Source organism: Mercenaria mercenaria, chromosome 19 (genome assembly GCF_021730395.1).
Source record: "Mercenaria mercenaria strain notata chromosome 19, MADL_Memer_1, whole genome shotgun sequence".
Lineage (NCBI taxonomy): Eukaryota > Metazoa > Mollusca > Bivalvia > Venerida > Veneridae > Mercenaria > Mercenaria mercenaria.
The window spans coordinates 24,157,332-24,174,134 of NC_069379.1; the positions used below are offsets into that span (position 1 = coordinate 24,157,332).

Consider the following 16,803-nt stretch of genomic DNA (forward strand, 5'->3'; position numbering starts at 1 on the left):
AAAAATGTTTGTAAAGTCTGGATTTCCCCAAGGCTCGATTTTAGGGCCCTTACTATTTGTATTATATATAAATGATATGACACTTATTTCAGACACTATTAATATTGACATGTATGCTGACGATTCCACTGTGATTAAATCCGACACTGACATTTCAGTTATAGAGCAAGAGCTCCAAAGTAATCTTAGCCTCATTAACACATGGTGCAAAATTAAAAATATCATTGCATCCGGAAAAAACAAAATGTATGCTTCTAAGTACAAATTATAAAATGAAACAAGCAAGGAATCTTGAACTGTTTATCAATGGAACGATAATTGAAAATGTAACAAGTCAAAATATTCTTGGAATCTGTATAGATAATAATATAACGTGGCATGCACAAGTTTGTAATGTTGTGAATAAACTTAACTCAAAAGTTGCACTTTTTAAAAAGAATTTCGTACTTTTTGACCGATGAAATGAAGATGTTATATTATAATGCATATATTATATCAACCATGGAGTACTGGATTGGGGCTTGCCTGTAAATCAGATACTGATAAAATATATAATTATAAAAGAGGGCAATTCGTGTAATAACAAAAAATCGTATCGCAAGTAGCGTGTTTAAAAATCTGAATCTGCTCACTTTTGAAAACAGATGCAATTATCACATGGCTGTACTGGTTTTTAAATGTGATCATAACCTTGTACCAAAATATATGTCTGAATTATTATCTTTTGCTCATAACGATAGATATAATCTTCGTTCCTCGACTCGTAAAAATCTTTCTTTGTTGAAGCCCCGAACAAACTACTTGAAACAAACATTCTCATACAAAGCCACGCATTTATGGAATTCCATTCCATCAAACATCAAACTGCAAGATAATCTATTAACGTTTAAACGAAAAATTAATGATTATTTATTACAATAACAACGTTACTAATACTGAGATTTTTTTTTTAATTGATTTATTCATTTATTTTTTCTCAAATCTTCATCAATTATCATGCATTTTATGTCGCATAGAGTAGCTTTTAAATTTTATGATATTGATGGATGAATGTACATGTATGCAAAATGAATTACACTGATTATTCTACTGGTAAAATCATTTCGAATCGAGTTTGTTTTTGAAGTGTGTTTGTCGTTAAAATTGTGTTACTGCTATAATAGTTCGCGGGATGTTCGTTTGGTGTTCACTTTTCACATGCAAATTAGTTTTGCCTCGAACTTCCCGCGAACAAGTAGCTGTGAACTTCCCGCGAACAAGTTGCCGCGATCATCCCGCGAACTAGCTGCTGCGAACATCCCGCGAACTAGTTGCTGTGAACATCCCGCGAACTAGTTGCTGCGAACATCCCGCGAACTAGCTGAAAACCATCTCTACAGACATGTGTACAAAAAGCATGTACAGAAAAAGTGCAAAAACAAATAAATTAGTAGGAATCAGGGATATAAATTTATTGAATAAACTTCAACACTGGCTAAGGTTGTAACAAATTCAAATTGTCAATGTCTGAACTTTTTCATATCATATTTGGAGCATTTCAAACAAAGTTTTAATGATAATATATATATATATATATATGTGTGTGTGTTTGAATTTTAACTGTTACTTGTCATTTCAATAACAGTGTCTGAGTGCATTTATTCATTTCATCCCAATGTTTTTCTTCACACTACTTATAAGTTATATGTATTACTACAAATCTGTCAATGTTTTACATGTTAATTATCAGACTTATGAAGCTAAGAAATTGTCAAAATAAGCTAGTTTTATATTTCTTTTTAGATAATCTGATACAGCTCTGCAAAAGGTTAAGCATATCTATTTCATTTTCAAAAGTCCTTATGTTTACTGAGATATATAAGTATAGATATTAAACATAAATTTTCTGACTTACCACAAAAAAGTATATAATCCTATTAGCCTCTAAGAATCACTTATGAAAACTGTCTGTAATGCACACAGATTCCCTTCTAAACATGTCCAGAATATCTGGTTGTAATTAACTTATCAGACTCATACTGTGACCTTACAGATAATGTTACAAATTAATTGATCTACAATTACCTGCTCATATAAAAGCTCTTCAGTAACAGTTTACCAAAAGATTATAATCTTCTAAGTTCTTCTCGCGAACAAGCCGCGATCATTGGTCTTCCTGCGAATATCTCGCGAACTAGTATCAAACCAATCGCGGCATGATCGCGGTAGCAGCGAATATCCCGCGAATACTTCCTGCGAATAGGTATGTTCGCGGCATGTTCGCAGCATGTTCGCGGCATGTTCGCAGCTTTTTGACCATTTCGTAAGGGATGCAGAATCCCGAGTGAGTCTGCATGATTATTTATGTTATTACAGGAAATGAACTTGGGTTAACTCAGTCTAGTAAAAATCCAAGCATACGACTCTGTCTTTTTATCTTCCAAAATAATTCAGTATATTCTGAAGTTTTGAAAAATCGGGATTTAATCAAATTTTTGAACGTGCAAACTTGTATTCACAAATAGCTTACAACTGCTCCAAATAAAGTAATGAACATCACTTATGTATATTTGATTTTCAAAAGTCTGATACATGCGATCTCTTTTTGGACAGACTTTTGAGCCATCTGCATTTGTTTGTCTTCTTTCGGGTTGATCGAACGAAAAAAGCAGATACTCGATTTTGTTTCAAGCTAATGCTGAAAATGACAGCGAATTAGCGGCTATATATTCACGTTATTCAAATTTGAAAAAAAAAAACTAATACTGATAAAGATAGGGGAAGTTTTTATCTGAATGCATGTTACACACACAAAAAGCCGAATGAAAAGATGATACTCCCTTTAAAACATTTTACCAGGTACTCCGTGAAGTGGGAAAGTTGTCAATTTATTACGGAACAAGAAAGGTTGTGTAGGCCGACCGCCGTGACATAATTTAGAAGGTTGTTGAGAAACGGTGTAAACCAAACACAATTAATGGTTATCAAATGCATAAGTGCAAATAATTTATTTATTTATTGTCAGTACACTATTAACGTCTGACCTTTTGACAGTGCATAATATTTTGACCAGCTAAAAAGGAATAATTATTTTTTTTGGTTTGTTTTTTTTTTCGCCCGTTTTCGTCAACATTATAGTATTTCTATAGAGACTTTCAACTGTCTCATTGAAAAATATTATGGATAGAGCAACCTTAGATACCGGACACAAAATCTACTGTCGCTTGACTGACGGGTTAACGCTCCAACCAGTGTATTCCAACTAGTGTGTCATTTTGTCCGACATAAGGGCTGGGATAAGTTTTGATTAGGTGAAATAGACAAGACACTTTTTCTAAAAGATCATATTGATATACAGAGAAGCATGTTTAGAAAACTACCCAAAGGACAATGAAATTGCTTACAATGTGTAAGTTGAAAGGGGTACAAACGAGAAAAGTATTGCAGAGCATTACAAGAGAAACAATGTAGAAAAAATGGGGTATTATATAGAACAATAAATAGAAATAGAGGAACTAAAAAGGAAGAAGTAAAGATCGTGACAAAAAATACGTGATGTATAAACTCTCGGCTTTTACTCTTGAATTATGATAACTATATTGCACATTTTAACATTAATTTGGTAAATTCAGTCAACGTTAATATATGTATGCACTCGCGATTTTTATAATGATAATTTACTTTGAAAAGTAGGAACATTTATAATATCAGATAAAATATATAAGTAACAAACACATCTTTTCTTCGATATGCCATTCCCAAAATTATGTATAAACATTAATCAGGTTGAAAAGACTTACTTTTTTATCAAGTTCTAATAAATTATGTGAATGTAATGCTAAATCACTGATATTCGGCAATAGGGGTAAGGGGCCTCAGGGGGCAGGGGGTGGTTTGTTTAAATAAAATTATTATAATTACTATTATTACTATTATTATTATTATCATTATATACACGCCATTGAATATGCTACTGTATAGAAATAGGCGTTTAATCAAATTATTCAGTTTCGGTTTCAGTAATAAATTCCTATAAAAGTAAGGTAGAAGAAACGTGCGGTACGGCTTTTATCATTAGTCGCATATAGGCTGAACACCACTAAGTCCGGCTGTTCTTTTTATTATAGGCATACAGACACTTAATAGAAAAATGGCGCGAAAAAAATGGTAGTCGCATAATGGCGGATACAAATAGTCCTCAGTTTTTTTTTGCTCTGTAGAGCTATTTTCCTTATTTTCATTGCAATTTTTTTGCTAAAATCACATGACAGATCTATGCTTGACATGTAGGTAGCATTTTCATAATGAAGTAACATGACAAAATTTTTCATAGAAACTTAGATCATACACCACCAGTATAATTTGAGGTCTTATTTTTTAGCTGATTTTGCAGTTTGTGTGTTGGACTGAAATTAATTTTCTTGCATCAAAACATGACCCCCACTTTTCTTTTGATTTTTAATTAGCACTGACAATATTCTTCAAGAAAATGTAAGTTACAGACATTTAAAATGGGTCCTGATGTGTGCTGCGGTCATTGGAAATAGGTCAATTTTATATAGAATAAAGAACAAGAACTATTTAGTGTGTTATAACCTATAAGAAATGGAATCTGACCAGATGATGGTGGAAATGGGCTACATTGATTAGAATTTGATAGAAAATGACAGATTAATTGCAGTTTTGTTGAAAATGATAATAAAACCCAAAAATATCACATTTTCACTGTTTTTAGTGTATTTTTTTCAAAAACTGCATATTTATAGGCTACTGATTGCTATTTTCTGGCCATCAGAGGTAAAAGTGAACATATTTAACAGTGTTATTTTTGTAATTTGCATGCAGATCAGAGTAGAAAATGTCAAAACAGGGCAAAACAAGGCTGCATTTAGGGTAACTGCTTCAAAATTATGTTGTGACAACTATTTTTGACAAAATCTGATGCTTTGTCTTATTATACTGAAAATGACGTAAAAACTTGGAAACTGTTGAGCTAAAACCTTGTATTTTTTCATGCATTTGGGTTTCTTGCACATTTCAAATGAAACTGGCACAGTGTCAGAGAAAAAAGTTTTTCTTATAGGTTAAAGGTCAGTAATTCAAATCCTTCTTTGTTTCATATAAAAAAAGCCAACTTCAGATCGTCTTGACGTATCTTTAGAGAACATCACTTTTTCCTACACCTATTTTTCATGAAAGTTCTATCACAAATTAACGAAAAATTGAAAGAAAATAGGGGGTTATATAGTTCCTAGTGAAATGCCAGTCAGTTGTGGTCTGCCACCCTAAAAATGGCGCATATTTGCTGTCGTCCGCGCAATAAACACCTACTTCCGGTTTCGATCTGCAAAACATGCCATGTGGGGTGTATGCACATGAAAACCGTCTCATTTCATGCAGAATGTATTCTTGTAGTGAAAAATGGTGATTAAAGCACTCGTTCTACACGAATTTGCGCGACAAATGGGAAAATTAGGATCTATTTATTATGGACTTCTTTCGATACACCACAGAAGCACATTTTCGACCGAATTACTGACCTTATTCCTATAAGAAATGTTTCTTATCAAATTTCACACCATTTTCATCTCTATTTTCAAGAAAGATGTAAAACCAAACATATCGCCAAGTTTCATTGTGAAATTTCGAGATTTTAGAGAAATATAGACATTTAATAGAAGCCACCCCCTACCCATTTACTGGCTAAATTTTGGCCCTATGGTCCTTTTATTGTATATTTTGGTAAAAGTTTCACTTGTTTGCATATTATTTTTCACCGGGATTCTGAAATATCATTCATTCCGTCATGAATAAGACACAGAAGGATGCATTTTGTGCTTTTTCTGACATTCTGGAGACAAAATACTGGCTTTATAATCCCAGAAATCGCTGCTGAAATAGGCGTACTACTCAAAATATGGTCAAAATTCAAAATTTTTCAAATTTCACTATTATTTTGCATTGGAAACACCCTTTTATATCATATGCAACCGATCTATGACTATTAAGACTAATTGCGATGTGTTTCGAGAAAAGTCTTATATCAGCTTATATAAAATCCATTTACTTCTTAACGGTTTTTCGACATTTTCTAGCATATCAGATTTTCAGAGACGTATATTCCCATAAAGAACTATATCTCTACTTAAGAAAAAGCCCGCCCGCTTAGCTCAGTAGGTAGAGCGTCGGTCTACGGATCGCAGGGTCGTGAGTTCGATTCTCGGGCGGGGCGTATGTTCTCCGTGACTATTTGATAAACGACATTGTGTCTGAAATCATTAGTCCTCCACCTCTGATTCATGTGGGGAAGTTGGCAGATACTTGCGGAGAACAGGTCTGTACTGGTACAGAATCCAGGAACACTGGTTAGGTTAACTGCCCGCCGTTAAATGACTGAAATATTGTTGAAAAACGGCGTTAAACCCAAAATAAACAAACAAACTACTTAAGAAAAACAGAAAAAAATTGTGGGTGTTAACTTTTATATAAGAAAAAAAAATTGTGGGTGTTAACTTTTATATAAGAAAACTACAGTTCGTTAAATACAACCCGCAGAATTTACTCCCTTTTTCTCTGTTCGAGGCATTAAATACTTACGCCACCAAATTTACCTAGCATGCGATAGGAACATGCCGATTTCGACAGAATGCAAAGTGAAACGCGGTAGAGTAAAAGTAAACACGTTGCTGTTGAGAAAAGGCATTAGGAAAGGAAAAACGATTAGCACTATTTCTATTTGGACTACTTGTGACCTACGGAGGCTTACATTTGTTGTGATCTATAGCCTCAGTAAAGTAGAACACGGAAAACCTAAATAATCTAAGGAATTCTAACTATAGATTATGCCTGGGGAAAAGTCCATAACTTTTAAAAGCAACTTTGGTAACTTCACTCTTTACTTCGATGTTTCTAACACCATGAAATATATAATATATTTTAGAATCGTAAATAGATATATTTATAAAGTTGTTTGACAAAACTTTTATTGCAAGATTTTAAGTGCGTTAGTTTGTGTAAGAACTTAACCACCATGTCTGCTTAAAATAGACTATCCTACAGTCTAAAAATAAACTTGTTTGCATGCATTAACCTCACGCCACTGGCACCAGATCAGAAAGAAAATGCCTCCGTACGTGTTACACCCTACCCCTAAGTATTCTATAAGAACCATGGTCATGAACGGGAAAATATACTAACCCATTTCAATCGCGTATTTCATACCTAAAACACGCAGGTCAGTAAATGTGTACTACTGATATTAAACAAGCGATAATTTATCTTCAATCGTGCACCAGTCACCTTGTCTCAATATTCCATATTGCAGAGATGCTCCGTATATTTTATGCTTTAGTGAACGTTACAGAAAAAACTTGCGTGAACTTCCCTAATGAACATCCGGTCTAGAGGTCACGACAGTGTGCACATGTTAAGCGAAATGTAAACAAACAAAAAACAGATTGCAATATGGTAGCAGTTGGTAGTTTCCAGCCACAGATTCGAATTGGCCAGGGTCAAAATCTGTCATTAGAGATAAAACCTTGAAGTGAAGGCAGTTTTGATGTTTGAAATATTTGTTGATGTGAGTTTGTGATTAACAAGTTTAAGAATGGTATGTTGCAGAAATTCTGGCAGATGCGAATGTAAGCTTGATGGCATCATTTTCATATAACTGCTTGAAATGCATATATGCCACTATCAGCATTGAGCGTCTCGTGAACTGTCAAATGTCTTATAGGCCTCACACAGTTGAAAATAGTGAAAAAAGTAATCGGTTGACAGGTATTTTTGTCCAGCTCTGCAAGTAATACTTGAAACTGAGTACAGAATGCAAGTGGCCATTTGTCTCTATCCATTCCCCTAACATTTTAAGGCAGTTGGAGATATGGCTAATTTGGGCTGAAATGTCATGTATTTTCGCGGGCTGAAATTATCTTTCAGGTGGCTTGTGGATTTAAAAATCTATGCTTTGTATGAAGTTTACTATGTATTTTATTTCTTCTTCAAGTAAGATGTAAACCGGTATCTTTTTATTTTCAGGTCTGCATCTCGTAAGATATCGGAAGCCGTCTGACTTGGCCACATCGCTCGGAAGTCTGAAGTACTAGAAAAAACCGCATCTGCTACCTTAAGACATTTGTCAATTTTTGTAAGTACTATTTCATGCTTTCTTTTGTGTTGTTCAAGCTCTCCAGTATGTGTTATTTAAAAATCCGAGCTGAATGGATTCATAACATAGACAGATGTTGTTTGATATGGTAGAAGTTAAGGGGAGGTAACTCTGATTTTACCGGGTAAGTAAATCTTATTTTTGTTTGTAGTGTAGGGTTTTCTTAAAATTTCTAGCGGGAAACACATTTCTTTTGTAGTTTATATCAAATTTAAAGGAAGAAGGACTATTTAAAGGAAATATAGGTGCAACTTTTTGGCATTTTCTAAATACATGGCTGTTTCACAAGGCTCGGAACTGGATTCTGTGGTGATATTTCTTTCGAAGATATTTCTCGAGTGGCAGGTATGATTTTAGTTCTTACAAATTTCTATTGTGGCTTTATCGGTGTCAGGACATGACGACAGAAGAAAAGTGTAGAGAGTGGATACATCTTGGGTGCATTTAAGGTCCTGGAGTGAGGGAACATTTGCAGATATTTGTTTTTAATTAAGAGAAGATACGGTTTCTCGGAGATGTACTGGGAGATTGCTCGAATTCGTTAAAATAGGTAAGTTTGGCAACAACAACAACAACAACAACAACAACAACAACAACAAAAACAACAACAACAACAAAAGTGCATTGTAAAATATTTATTTAAAGCTATTTTATACTTACTGTATGTAAGGTAATATGAAAAAGTACTTGTAAACAGGGGCGGCTTTTCCTGAGCTTGCGGATTTGAAGTACAGTTAGTCTTGGGTAAGTAAGCTGTGCTGCTTTTAATTCTGTTCCTCAAGTATGCAGGGCTGTGCACAATGCTAATACAGTACATTTATGGCCATCATGTAATAGTAGGTAAGTCTTTTTTTAATGTCAGAAAGATAGATGCAGTAAGAAATATGTGTGTAAAATGGGGCCAAATCCACAATATTGTAGACATTGTTTGGACATGTGCAATTTGCAAGAAGAACAAAGCATTGTTTAAATATTGGTAAGATTTTATTTGTCATAGATCATTTTCTTAGAATCAGGTGCCAGACAGTCCATGGAGATGCATGTCTTGGTCCTTAAGGTAGCAGTTGGTAGTTTCCAGCCACAGATTCGAATTGGCCAGGGTCAAAATCTGTCATTAGAGATAAAACCTTGAAGTGAAGGCAGTTTTGGTGTTTGAAATATTTGTTGATGTGAGTTTGTGATTAACAAGTTTAAGAATGGTATGTTGCAGAAATTCTGGCAGATGCGAATGTAAGCTTGATGGCATCATTTTCATATAACTGCTTGAAATGCATATATGCCACTATCAGCATTGAGCGTCTCGTGAACTGTCAAATGTCTTATAGGCCTCACACAGTTGAAAATAGTGAAAAAAGTAATCGGTTGACAGGTATTTTTGTCCAGCTCTGCAAGTAATACTTGAAACTGAGTACAGAATGCAAGTGGCCATTTGTCTCTATCCATTCCCCTAACATTTTAAGGCCAGTTGGAGATATGGCTAATTTGGGCTGAAATGTCATGTATTTTCGCGGGCTGAAATTATCTTTCAGGTGGCTTGTGGATTTAAAAATCTATGCTTTGTATGAAGTTTACTATGTATTTTATTTCTTCTTCAAGTAAGATGTAAACCGGTATCTTTTTATTTTCAGGTCTGCATCTCGTAAGATATCGGAAGCCGTCTGACTTGGCCACATCGCTCGGAAGTCTGAAGTACTAGAAAAAACCGCCATCTGCTACCTATATTCACAGTTTTACGATAAGACTCGAAATGATGAATGAAATTCATCTTGTATATGGTTTTGAATTTGAAACAACACAAATACTCGAAAAGGTAACATAATAATTGTTAAGATATATAAATCAAAGCACTGAGAGTACTGATGGGGCGGTGCATTTCAGCTGTTTTTTGTAACATTCTTAGATGAAAGTCAAATATTGAAATAGGAACCTGTGGTTTGCGCAAGAGACTTCGTCTGACTGAGGATGACATTCATGACAAATATAAGATAGATTGCATGATAAAATGCGAAACACAACATTTTATCAATTGTATTCAAAGAGTTTAATAAATTCAATGTGGATAGTCACAAATGTAAGATGAATTATTTTTATCACATGTTAGTCTTTCTTGTCGAAACACCAAATATTCGACTTTCTTCTGCTATATAAACAAGTCAATTTGACCGACGTCGCCTATACTATAAATGACGTCAATGTCAAAGCTTTATTACAATAGTGTAGTATCGTTTTTATTTAATGACTGTATTACACTCCTGCAACGTCAAATATGTAATAAATAGAGAATATTAGGTTACTGTCATATAAATTTAAATTTATTAAGTGAGTCAGAGAAAATATAAACAAGAGGGCCATGAAGGCCCTGTAGCGCTCACCTGAGCTATTGACCTAAAGATCATCAAAATTAACATACTGACCAAGTTTCATTAAGATATGGTCATAAATGTGGTCTCTAAAGTGTAAACTAGCTTTTCCTTTGATTTGACCTGGTGACCCAGTTTTTGACCCGACATGACCCAAGTTCGAGCTTGACCTAAAGATCATAAAGATTAACATTCCGACCAAGTTTCATGAAGATACAGTCATAAATGTGGCCTCAACAATCTTTTCCTTTGATTTGACCTAGTGACCTAGTTTTTTACCCCACCTGACCCAAATTTGCACTTGACATAAAGATCATCAACATTAATATTCTGACCAAGTTTCATTAAGATATCGTTATAAATGTGGCCTCTACAGTGTAAACTAGCTTTTCCTTTGCTTTGACCTGGTGATCTAGTTTTTTATTCTAGATGATCTAGATTCAAATTGGACGTTACGATCATTAAGATCAACATTCTGACCAAGTTTCGTGAAGATATAGTCATAGATGTGGCCTCTACAGTGTTAACAAGCTTTTCCTTTAATTTGAACTGGTGACCTAGTTTTGACCAAAGATAACCCAATATCAAACTCGTCAAAGACTTTATTGAGGGTAACATACTGGCCAAGTTTCATTAAGATTGGGCCCAAATAGTGACCTCTGAGTGTAAACAAGCTTTTCCTTCAATTTGAACTGGTGACCTAGATTTTGACCCCAGATGACCCAATGTCAAACTCTTCCAAGATTTTATTGAGGGTTCCATTCTGACCAAGTTTCATTAAGATTGGGCCAAACATTTGACCTCTACAGTGTTTACAAGCTTTTCCTTTGATCTGACCTGGTGACCTAGTTTTAGAGCTAAGATGACCCAATCTAGAACTCATCAAAAAATTTATTAAGGGTAACATTCTGAATAAGTTTCATTGAGACTGGCTCAAAAGTGTGACCTCTAGAGTGCTAACAGTCAAATTGTTGACGACGACAAACGACCGACACAGGGCGATCACAAAAGCTCACCTTCGAGCACTTTGTGCTCAGGTGAGCTAAAAATGAGGCTTAAAAATCATTTTTTACTACATTCAATTTTATCCGAGTCTGCCTTGCATATAATTCTGGATATCATAACTAAATAAGGTCTTTTATATACTGACAGTGATCATTTAGTTATGGAATTGTCCTCTTAAATCTGTTATAGATCAGCACATAAAATGCACTGTAAGAATATTGCAAACAAGTAATGTCTACATATAATTGTTATATCATTCAAATGTTTTGTAAAAAGAATTTTGATACTAAACCTACAATTATAACGATTTTATGCTGAAAATTGCATTATTTCCCAGGGCTTTTCACCAACAAATTGGGAAGAGGCCTAGGCCTTTTAAATTGGAAAATTTCTGCGCGATAACTGTCAAGATTGGGAAAAAATGCCATTTATGGAAAGATGTTGTTAGTGTAAAAAAGTTAAAAAGTAATAAATATTTTAGACTCAAATTTAATTTTTACTGTTATAGATTAGACTATACAGCACTTTTCAGACTTCCAAGTTTCACAAATCTAATCACAGGCCGTGTTTTTGGTGTTATTGTTACCGGTACCCTCGAATTTACGCTTATTTACTACACAGTCGAACCATGACTTCTGATTTCTTTTGATATTGCCACCCATTTGATTGATTTATAGTAATATTTCCTGTCATATGACATTTTGTTGGGAGAATAATCAACCCTAGGTAAACAGAGAAAGATGAATTAAATTTATCTCCCCTGAAGCACAGACTAAAATCTAAAATCTGGGACACAGAGCATAACGGATTAGACTGGTAATGCGCAACACACAGTACTTTGCGATATAGTAGGACAAAAAATCGATACCCGACAACCGCTTCCCCGATAAAACTAAAATGTAAACAAAATTAAACCATTTGTTGGTTTGATTTTGTGAAATGTTATCTTGCATTTTGAGAAGTTTCTCTGCCTTTTTTGGAAAATCCTTGATTAAAATAGAATAGGCTTAGTTAAAAATAGACATCAACAACACCAAATACACAATTTTAAATGTGTTCATGGAAAATATTGATTTATTTGTATACAAATCCGTTGTATATTCTATTTATAGAACTGATAAGAAAAGATCGGATGGACAGATGCCGAGCGTCCATGTTTTTGGTTAACAGTGATGTTTTTCTAAAGGCTTATATTTCTAAAATCACAAATGATATCAATAATTTTTTGATCAATGGAAAGGATATAAAATAAGCATGTATTGATCACTTTTAAGTATTATTTTGAAATAAAACGGATTAATTATGAACGCTTAATAACTTACGGTGTTTTCCTGAAAGTTGAGGGCATCTACGGCGCTATTTCAATCATATGTCATTTAAAACGGTTATTAATTTTCAAAAGATATTTGAATAACGAAACATGAATATCGTTAGCATTTCCAAACTTTTTTGATTTTTTAATATCTATAAATGAACGAAATTATTAAGAATTAAAAATTCTAATCCCATACACAAACAATGTAATATTATTTTTTGCCCACCATCAGATAAACAGGTGTTGATGCGTGACGTCAGGGTGATCTATCCAATATTTGATAAGGAAAAACTTTGGCTACAAACAACAGTTGATTTCTTTCTTAATTAAGATTTAATTCGACATGGAAAAGGTTTTGAAACCAAAAATCGATCATGTGGTTTACGGAATACCTAACTTATTATCGATTCCGAAAATGGCAAATCGACGGGAAAACAGTTAATTGGAGTGTTTTTTGTTGCACAAACATTTTGTTTTTCAGTGCTGAAAAACAAACGCTAACCTTGTTTAGCTTTGTACCCGACCTCTCTGTCTGCTTAACATTCTTGAATAATTTTGATTTGCTGCCATGCAAAATTTTGTCCGAAGTTCAGTTGTATACCGAATTACCCATCTTCACCAAGCAAACGAATGACGTGACTTATACACACGCCATAACGCCGCTTGACAGAACAAATAGGCAACCCGTATCCGCGATGATTTTATTCAATAACACTCCATTCCAGATGCAATATCTTCCTAGATTGAATTGCAGAAAGCTAAAATCCTGAACAAATGCTAACATGAGTCACTTTCCGTTTCCTCAAACGTTTCCGTTACAGTATAAAAACTTTTATGTAGTAATTGCAAATACGGTAAGCATACACTATACATTTGTACCATGGTCTCACGAACCTAATAAAAGTCCAGTTTATAATAATAATCGCATAGATATGTGTTTTTTGCAGTTATTCGAAAGAACAAGATGGCATCGTTTTAAGAAATGTTTTTAAATAGTAGTCCGCCAAGCTACAAGTCACTGACCTGTATATATTTTTAGACAATTCAGATTAAAACCAAGTGGGGTTTTCCCTCATGACGTCAGAGTGTAAAAATAGTCTGGCTTATCTGCCCCTTCACTGTCGTACTAAAATACATAGTACGACGGGAACCAGACTAGTCTAAAATAGCCGTAATATAGGTCATATTCATCCGCTTTGATTTAGGCGCTCTTCTTTATGGGAGGATGTAGAAAGTGGATGCGCTTTGCCGTTTTGCACTAAGAAGTGACGGGCTTTCATTTTCCCGTCTTAATTCCATTGGAGGCGGAGCTTACGCACCGCCCCAAAAAGCCGGAGAATTATTCAGGTCAGAAACAGTGACGAGCTTGAATGCATTTCACAAACGTTGATCAAGGTATGTGTCGTATCCCTTCAAAAGTTTTACATACTTACACGAAATATTTCTCAATTAAAAAAATGAGCATTTCATATTATCAGAATCTTTGCAGAAAGGAGGCCCGATTGAAGGTGCGGATGGAAATATCCATCTCTCGGGAAACTGTATTTTGCGGAAAGGATGCCTAATTGGAGGTGAAGATGGAAATATCTATCTCTCGGGTAAGTGTTTTGCAGAAAAGAGGCCCACTTGAAGGTTCGGATGGAAATATCTATCTCTCGGGTAACTGTTTTGCAGAAAGGAGGCCCACTTGAAGGTGCGGATGGAAATATCTATCTCTCGGGTAACTGTTTTGCAGAAAGGAGGCCCACTTGAAGGTGCGGATGGAAATATCTATCTCTCGGGAAACTGTATTTTGCGGAAAGGATGCCAAATTGGAGGTAAGGATGGAAATATCTATCTCTCGGGAAACTGTTTTGTGGTAGGTAAGGAGGCTCGATTGAAGAGGCGGTTGGAATTATCTATGTCTCGGGTTACTATTTTGCAGAAAGGAGGCCCACTTGAAGGTGCGGGTGGAAATATCTATCTCTCAGGTAACTGTTTTGCAGAAAGGAGGCCTGATTGAAGGTGCGGAGGGAAATATTTCTCTCGGTTAACTGTTTTGCAGAAAGGAGGCCCGATTAAAGGTGCGGATGGAAATATCCATCTTTCGGGTAACTGTTTTGCGGTAAGAAGGTCCGATTGAAGGTGTGGATGGAAATATCTATCTTTTGAGTTACTGTTTTGCGGTAAGGAGGCTCGATTCAAGGTGCGGATGGAAATATCTATCTCTAGGGTTACTGTTTTGCAGTAAGGAGGTCCGGTTGAAGGTGCGGATGGAAATATCTTTTTGTCGGGTAACTGTTTTGCAGAAAAGAGGCCCGATTCAAAGTGTGGATGGAAATATCTATCTGTCGGGTAACTGTTTTGCAGAAAGGAGGCCCGATTGAAGGTGCGGATGGAAATATCTATCTGTCGGGTAACTGTTTTGCAGAAAGGAGGCCCGATTAATGGTGCGGACGGAAATTTTTATCTCTCGGGTTACTGTTTTGCGGTAAGGAGGTTCGGCTGAAGGTACGGATGGAAATATCTATCTCTAGGGTTACTGTTTTGCGGTAAGGAGGCTCGATTGAAGAGGCGGATGGAAATATCTATCTCTCGGGTAACTGTTTTGCAGAAAGGAGGCCCGATTGAAGGTGCGGATGAAAATATCTCTCTCTCGGGAAACTGTTTTGCGGAAAGGAGGCCCGATTGGAGGTGTGGTTGGAAATATCTATGTCTCGGGTTACTATTTTGCAGAAAGGAGACTGGATTGAAGGTGTGGATGGAAATAGCTACCTGTCGGGTAACTGTTTTGCAGAAAGGAGGCCCTCTTAAAGGTGTGGATGGAAATATCTATCCCTCGGGTTACTGTTTTGCAGTAAGGAGGGCCGGTGTGGATGGAAATATCTGTTTCTGTTTTGCAGAAAAGAGGCCCGATTGAAGATGCTGTTAGAAATATCTATCTCTCGGGTAAATCTTTTGCAGAAAGGAGGCCTGCTTGAATGTGCGGTACGAAATATCTATCTCTCGGGTAATTTTTTTGCAGAAAGGAGGCCCGATTGGAGGTGCGGTTGGAAATATCTATGTCTCGGGTTTCTATTTTGCAGAAAGGAGGCCCTATTGAAGGTGGGGATGGAAATATCTATTTTTCGGGTAACTGTTTTGCAGAAAAGAGGCCCGATTGAAGATGCTGTTAGAAATATCTATCTCTCGGGTAAATCTTTTGCAGAAAGGAGGCATGCTTGAAGGTGCGGTTGGAAATATCTATCTCTCCGGTAAATCTTTTGTAGAAAGAAGGCCCACTTGAAGATGCGGTTGGAAATATCTATCTCTCGGGTAAATCTTTTGCAGTAAGGAGGCCTGATTGAAATTGCAGATGGAATATCTATCTTTCGGGTTACGGTTTTGCGGTAAGGAAGCCCGCGGTTGAAGGTGCGGATGGAAATATCTATCTCCCGGGTAAATCTTTTGCAGAAAGGATGCCCGCTTGAAGGTGCAGATGGAAATATCTATCTCTCGGGTAAATCTTTTGCAGAAAGGAGGCATGCTTGAAGGTGCGGTTGGAAATATCTATCTCTCCGGTAAATCTTTTGTAGAAAGAAGGCCCGCTTGAAGATGCGGTTGGAAATATCTATCTCTCGGGTAAATCTTTTGCAGTAAGGAGGCCCGGTTGAAGGTGCGGATGGAAATATCTATCTCTCGAGTAACTGTTTTGCAGTAAGGAGGCCTGATTGAAATTGCAGATGGAATATCTATCTTTCGGGTTACGGTTTTGCGGTAAGGAAGCCCGGTTGAAGGTGCGGATGTCAATATCTATCTCCCGGGTAAATCTTTTGCAGAAAGGATGCCCGCTTGAAGGTGCAGATGGAAATATCTATCTCTCGGGTAAATCTTTTGCAGAAAGGATGCCCGCTTGAAGATGCGGATGGAAATATATATCTCTCGGGTAAATCTTTGCCAGAAAGGAGGCCCGGTTGGAGGTGCGGATGGAAATATCTATCTCTCGGGTTACAGCTTTG

At 35.9% G+C, this 16,803-nt stretch overlaps 1 long non-coding RNA gene across 1 annotated transcript; it reads left to right on the forward strand.

Annotated features, from left to right (window-relative positions):
• Positions 1-7,448: 7,448 nt before the first annotated feature.
• LOC128551110 (uncharacterized) lies at positions 7,449-9,869 on the forward strand. The gene is made up of 3 exons (XR_008368619.1): positions 7,449-7,758; positions 8,017-8,125; positions 9,775-9,869. It is a non-coding gene; the product is annotated as an uncharacterized LOC128551110 (long non-coding RNA).
• Positions 9,870-16,803: the final 6,934 nt, after the last annotated feature.